The sequence below is a fragment of the Lithobates pipiens genome, unplaced genomic scaffold (assembly GCF_037356315.1).
Source record: "Lithobates pipiens isolate NorthernLeopardFrog02 unplaced genomic scaffold, aLitPip1_a1.2 Scaffold_1, whole genome shotgun sequence".
Taxonomy (NCBI): domain Eukaryota; kingdom Metazoa; phylum Chordata; class Amphibia; order Anura; family Ranidae; genus Lithobates; species Lithobates pipiens.
In genome coordinates, this window is record NW_027507685.1 from 93,630,376 (window position 1) to 93,637,514 (window position 7,139).

A 7,139-nucleotide genomic window follows, 5' to 3' on the forward strand; every position below is an offset into this window, starting at 1 on the left:
TTTGCTGGTACTGCAGAGTATTTCAGAGTATTTGATAGTACTGCAGAGTATTGCAGGGTATTTGCTGGTACTGCAGAGTATTGCAGGGTATTGCAGAGTAATGGAAGGGAATTGAGGGGTTAAATTTCGGTGAGCAGCGATGTGGGCACTGCAGATGCAGCCCACAGCGCTGCTGACACCGATCTCTTTCCCCTCATAAATAAATAAATAAATTTTTGAATACCAATTAGTAGACCCCTGGCGACTACAACATAAAAACACAAAGGACTAGACATTTTATTCAACAGTACATGGAGTTTATTCCCGTCTAGAATAAATAATAGTGGAACATAGAACCCTTGAGGACACTAAGGAGACAAAAATAGGGATAACAACAGTCTCAGACCATGCACCAATAATGCTAAAGATGAACCTGCAAGGAGAATCCACAGGTGGAGGTATATGGAGAATAAATGAAGATCTGCTGGAAGATGAAGAAAATCAAAGAAATATCAAGGAGGAGATTGAAAGATATTTCCGGGAAAACAATACACCGGATCTAGCAAAGGCAACCATATGGGAGGCCCACAAGTCGGTAATTAGAGGGAAACTGGTTGCTTTAGGAGCCCGAAAAACAGGACCGGAAAATAACCAAGATGAAAATTATGAAAGAAATTAATGAACTGGAACAAAAGCACAAAAAGCAAGAGAAAAAAGATATTTATCGGGAACTGATTAAAAAACGGGAACAATTGAAGACAGTTACTTCTTTCTTTCTTCCTCCAGAACGAATATATGGTAGCAGAAGAGAGATACAAGTGGGGTAACAAACCAGGAAAATACTTAGCAAATTTAGTAAGAAAAAAAAAAAAAAGTACAAAACTACTCAGAATTCAACCAGAGCAACTAACAGAATTAGAAAAAAGAATAACTGAGGAAGAGATTAAACAAGCAATAAAAGATACCCCATCTGGAAAGAGCCCAGGACCAGACGGGTTCACGATTAAATATTACAAAAAATTTCAAGAGCTTTTGATCCTGAAACTGGGTAAATATCTAAACAACTTGGGAGAGAAAGAAAAAAACAGAAAAGAATCATTATTGGCACACATAATAATACCTAAAGAAGGGAAATATAAGACCAACTGCTCCAGCTACAGACCCATCGCCCTCCTAAACGTGGACATAAAAATGTATGCAAAGATCTTAGCTACCAGACCGAAAAAGTTAATACCATACTGGATAAACCCAGATCAGACTGGGTTTGTCTTGGGTAGAGAGGGAAGAGATAACAGCCTTAAAACAATCCTGATGATAGGGAAACGAAAGATGAGTGGAACCCCAGCTCTACTCCTGTCATTAGATGCAGAAAAGGCATTTGACAGGGTAGACTGGGGATTCATGATGGAAACATTAAGATACCTGGGAATAGGACCAAGGTATATGCAATGGATAAAGAACTTATACAATGGTCCAACTGCTATGATAAGAGTTAATGGGAGATTGTCCACCGGCTTTGAGATGGACAATGGTACACGTCAGGGCTGCCCGCTCTCACCCCTCCTATATGTTCTATCAATGGAACCCTTTTTGGCAGCCCTAAGAAACAACCAGGATGTAGGAGGGGTGAGAGTGGGAGAAAAAGTAGATAAAATAGCGGCAGATGATGTGTTTATGTATGTGACAAACCCAAAGGTGACTTTGCCAAATATATTGAAAGAAGTTAAAAAATATGGTGAACTTTCAAATTTTAAAATAAATCCTATCAAAACAGAAATATTAAATATAGGAGTGGAGGAAAAAGGAGGCCCAGATTCTTCAAAATACACTCCCGTTTACCTGGGTCAAGGAAGAGCTAAAATACCTGGGAATTAAAATAACTCCTACTGTTGAAAAATTATATGTCGCAAACTATATCCCATCAATCAACGAGGTAAAGTCGGACCCGACAAGGACAAGCCCAATAAACTTGTTCAAAATGGTTACTCTTCCAAAATTAATGTATGTATTTCAGATGTTACCAATAGGAATACCGCAGAGCTTTTTCAAGATAATAAAAAAAACTGCTGATAAAATTCATATGGCAGAATAGTTAGCCTAGAATAAACTATGCACTTATCACTAGGAAATGGGGAAAATGGTGGACTGGCAACACCAGACATACATAGATATTATAAAGCAGTAATACTGACACGGTTGATAGAATGGACAAAAGAAAATAGTGAAAAAACATGGGTCGAGATAGAAGACACATTAAGTAGGAGCACGCTACACAAAAATGGGTATCACAAAAATATAGGACACTGGATCAAGATACACACACTTTGACAAAAAACGTGTTTAAAATTTGGGACACAATATGTCAGAAAGAAAATTGGGAATACAATTCGCCGTTAATGGCACTCACGGGAACTAAGTTTTTTGCACCGGGGAACAAGATATTCACTGTGCAGAAAACAAACAACCCACAATTGAAAGAGGCTGCCACGATAGGAAAAATCAAAACACGACAAGAAATAGAAAAAGATACTGGATGGAAATTAAACGAATGGAATTATCTCCAATTAGCACATTTTGTAAAAACACTCCCACAGCCAATAAGAGATGAAGGAGAAAAGAGGCCTTTGGAAAGGCTCTGCTACACACAACCGTTCAGGAAAGGAATATCCAAAATACTTTCAGAGTTAGAAGGACAAGGAAGACCGGCCTACATAGATCAATGGGAAAAGGAATTGGACTCAAAATTCGATGAGAAACAAGTTAAAAGGATGATTAGAGCAGTCCACGACAGTGCCTGAGATATGAACACCATCGAGATGAATTATAAACTGCTGGCCAGATGGTACTGGACACCAGTGAGAATTCCATTGTCCTAGTGCTCCAGGGCCTTCAAAAGTGTAATAGGTGGTTGAGAAATGAGAGGTGTTATTAATGCTCATAGAATGCCTGAAGATGCTACTTAGTGTTGGGCCTTTGTATACAGCCAGGCTGTGTAAAAGTCTCACACATGTGGTATCGCCATACTCAGGAGGAGTAGCAGAATGTATTTTGGGGTGTCATCTTTGCTATGTACATGCTATGTGTTGGAAATGGACAACTGTGTAAAAAAAAAAAAAAAAAAAAATGCGTTTTAACCACTTAAGGACCGCCGTATTGCCAATGTACGTCATCACAATGGCACAGGCAGGCACAAGCACGTACATGTACGTGCCTGCCTTCCAGCGGGTGGGGGGGTCCGATCGGACCCCCTCCCGCTGGATACGGCGGTCCGTTTCCCTCCGGGAGCGATCCGTGATGAGGGGATGGCCGTTGGTTTCTGGCCACCCCCTCTCGATCGCTCCTGGCCAATGACGAACTTCCTCCCACTGTGTATTGTTTACACAGGAAGGAGGAAGTGATGTCATTCTCCTCGGGGCGGTCTTTTTGACCGGACTACGAGGAGAAGACTAAAAGTAAGTGTGCACCAACACTACACTGCACTTGTAGGCACACACAGGCACACAAACCCCCCCCCCCCCCCCAGTCACAGTGTCACTGATTGCATTGATCATTTCTTTACTGATCAATGCATTCAGTGTCAGTTGTAAAAGTAAAAACTGTCAGGGCAGTTAGTGTTATGGCCAGGGTAGCCCCCTATCACCCCCCAATAAAGATTTAACCCCCTGATTGCCCCTAGAGTTAACCCTTTCACCCCCTTTTGCCAGTGTCACTAAGCGATCATTTTTCTGATCGCTGCATCAGTGTCGCTAGGTAGCTAGTTATTTTTTTAGGTTCACCGCCAGGTTTTTATATCGCTAGGTACCCCGATATACTACCCAATAATGGTTTTAACATCCTGATTGCCCCTAGTTAACCCTTTCACCCCCTTTTGCCAGTGTCACTAAGCGATCATTTTTCTGATCGCTGCATCAGTGTCGCTACTGTCGCTAGGTAGCTAGTTATTTTTTTAGGTTCACCGCCAGGTTTTTATAGCGCTAGGTACCCCGATATACTACCCAATAATGGTTTTAACCCCCTGATTGCCCCTAGTTAACCCTTTCACCAGCGATCACAGTATAAGTGTCACTGGTGACGCTGGTTAGCCAGTTAGTTATTTAGGTTCCCCGTCAGGTTTTTATATAGCGCCAGGGACCCCCATATACTACCTAATAAAAATTTGAACCCCCTGATTGCCCCTAGTTAACCCTTTCACCACTGATCACCGTATAAGTGTTACGGGTGACTCTGGTTAGTTTGCTTTTTATAGTATCAGGGCACCCACCATTTATTACCCAATAAAGGTTTAACCCCCTGATCACCCGGCGGGTGATATCAATTAGGTTTTAGGGTCAGGGTCTGCGTCACCCCAGGCAGCGCTAGGTTAGTGCCAGTACCGCTAACACCCACGCGCAAAGCATACACCTCCCGTAGTGCTATAGAATCTGAACAGATCAATATCTGATCTGATCAGATCTATACTAGCGTCCCCAGCAGTTCAGGGTTCCAAAAAAACGCATTGTTAGCGGGATCAGCCCAGATACCTGCTAGCACCTGCGTTTTGCCCCTCTGCCCAGCCCACCCAAGTGCAGTATCGATCGATCACTGTCACTTACAAAACACTAAACACATAACTGCAGCGATCGCAGAGTCAGGCCTGATCCCTGCGATCGCTAACAGTTTTTTTGGTAGCATTTTATATTTAAATCCGGAAGGCAGTGCTTGGTTTTCGGGGTCCCGTACGTGGCTAGGCTCCCAAAAAGTCCCCCACATGTGGTATCCCCGTACTCGGGAGAAGCAGCAGAATTTATTTTGGGGTGTAATTTGACTTATGCCCATAGCATGTGTGAGCAATATATCATTTAGTGACAACTTTTTGTAAAAAAAAAAAAAAAAAAATTATTTTTTGTCATTATTCAATCCCTTGGGACAAAAAAAAAAAAAAAAATATTCAATGGTCTCAACATGGCCCTCAGCAAATAGCTTGGGGTGTCTACTTTCCAAAATGGGGTCATTTGGGGGGGTTTTGTGCCATCTTGGAATTTTATGGCCTTCAAAACTGTGATAGGTAGTGATAGGTAGTGAGGAGTAAAATAAAAAATGTATGCCCTTAGAAATCCTGAAGGCGGTGCTTGGATTTTGGGGTCCCGTACGCGGCTAGGCTCCCAAAAAGTCCCACACATGTGGTATCCCCGTACTCAGGAGAAGCAGCAGAATGTATTTTGGGGTGTCATTTCACATATGCCCATAGCATGTGTGAGCAATATATCATTTAGTGACAACTTTGTGCAAAAAAAAAAAAGTTTGTAATATTCCCGCAACTTGTGGCAAAATATAAAATATTCCATGGACTCAACATGCCTCTCAGTAAATAGCTTGGGGTGTCTTCTTTCCAAAATGGGGTCATTTTGGGGGGTTTTGTGCTATTTTGGCATTTTATGGCCTTCGAAACTGTCATAGGTAGTGAGGAGTTAAATCAAAAATTTGCACCCTTAGAAATCCTGAAGGTGGTGATTGGTTTTCGGGGTGCCGTGCGCAACTAGACTCCCAAAAAGCCCCACACATGTGGTATCCCCATACTCGGGAGAAGTAGCTGAATATATTTTGGGGTGCAATTCCACATATAACCATGGCATGTGTGAGCAATATATCATTTAGTGACAACTTTTTGTAAAAAAATTTTTTTTTTTGTCATTATTCAATCCCTTAGGACAAAAATAAATAAATATTCAATGGGCTCAACATACCCATCAGCAATTTCCTTGGGGTGTCTACTTTCCAAAATGGGGTCATTTGGGGGGGGGGGGGGTTTGTACTGCCCTGCCATTTTAGCACCTCAAGAAATGAGATAGGCAGTCATAAATTAAAAGCTGTGTAAATTCCTGAAAATGTACTCTAGTTTGTAGACGCTATAACTTTTGCGCAAACCAAAAAATATACGCTTATTGACATTTTTTTTACTAAAGACATGTGGCTGAATAAATTTTGCCCTCAATGTATGACTAAAATTTAGTTTATTCGATTTTTCTTATAACACAAAGAAGAAAATATATTTATTTTTCAAAATTTTCGCTCTTTTTCCATTTATATCGCAAAAAAAAAAAATCGCAGAGGCAATCAAATACCATCAAAAGAAAGCTCTATTTGTGGGAAGAAAAGGACGCAAATTTTGTTTGGGTGCAATATTGCATGACCGCGTAATTACCAGTTAAAGCAGCGCAGTGCGAAATTGGAAAAAGACCTCTGGTCCTTAAGGTGTTTATTGGTCCGGGGCTGAAGTGGTTAATTTTTCCCCACATTTTCCAAAAACTTCTGGAAAAAAAATGAATCATTCAAAAGATTCATTATGCCTCAGATTATACGTTGGGGTGTCTGCTTTCCAAAATGGGGTAATTTTGGGGGCAATTCCATTGTTCTGGTGCTCCAGGGCCTTCAAAAATGTAATATGTGGTTGAGAAACGAGATGTGTCATTTATGCTCGTAAAATGCCTGAAGATGCTTCTTCAATATTGGGCCTTTGTATGTGGCCAGGCTGTGTAAAAAGTCCCACACGTGGTATCACCATACTCGGGAAGAGTAGCAGAATGTATTTTGGTGTGTAATTTGTTGTATGCATATGCTCTGAGAGAAATAACCTGATAATATGACAATTTTGTAAAAAAAAAAAAAAAACTAAAAAATAAAAAATCTTCATATTGCAAAGAATTGTGGGAAAAAATTACAACCTAAAAAAAAAATTCATCATGCAACTTACTTAATACCTTGGAATGTCTACTTTCTAAAAAGGGGTCATTTAGCTGGTATTTGTACTTTCCTGACTTGTTAGTGTCTCAAGAAAGGAGATACACCTGATGTACTGAAAGCCTGATCAGATGATCAATTTTCAGTGATTGGCACCATAGTTGTAGACTCTATAACTTTCAAAAAGACCAAATAATTTACATCAATTTAGGTTATTTTTACCAAAGATATGTAGCAGTATAAATTTTGGCCAAAATTTATGAAGAAAAATTGCCAATTTGCAAAATTTTATGACAAACAAAAAAATGCATTTTTTCACAAAATTTACAGCATTTTTTATTTATAGCACAAAAAATAAACTCACTAGTGATTAAATACCACCAAAAGAAAGCTCTATTTGTGTGAAAAAAAGGATGCAAATTTCACGTGAGTACAATGTTGCA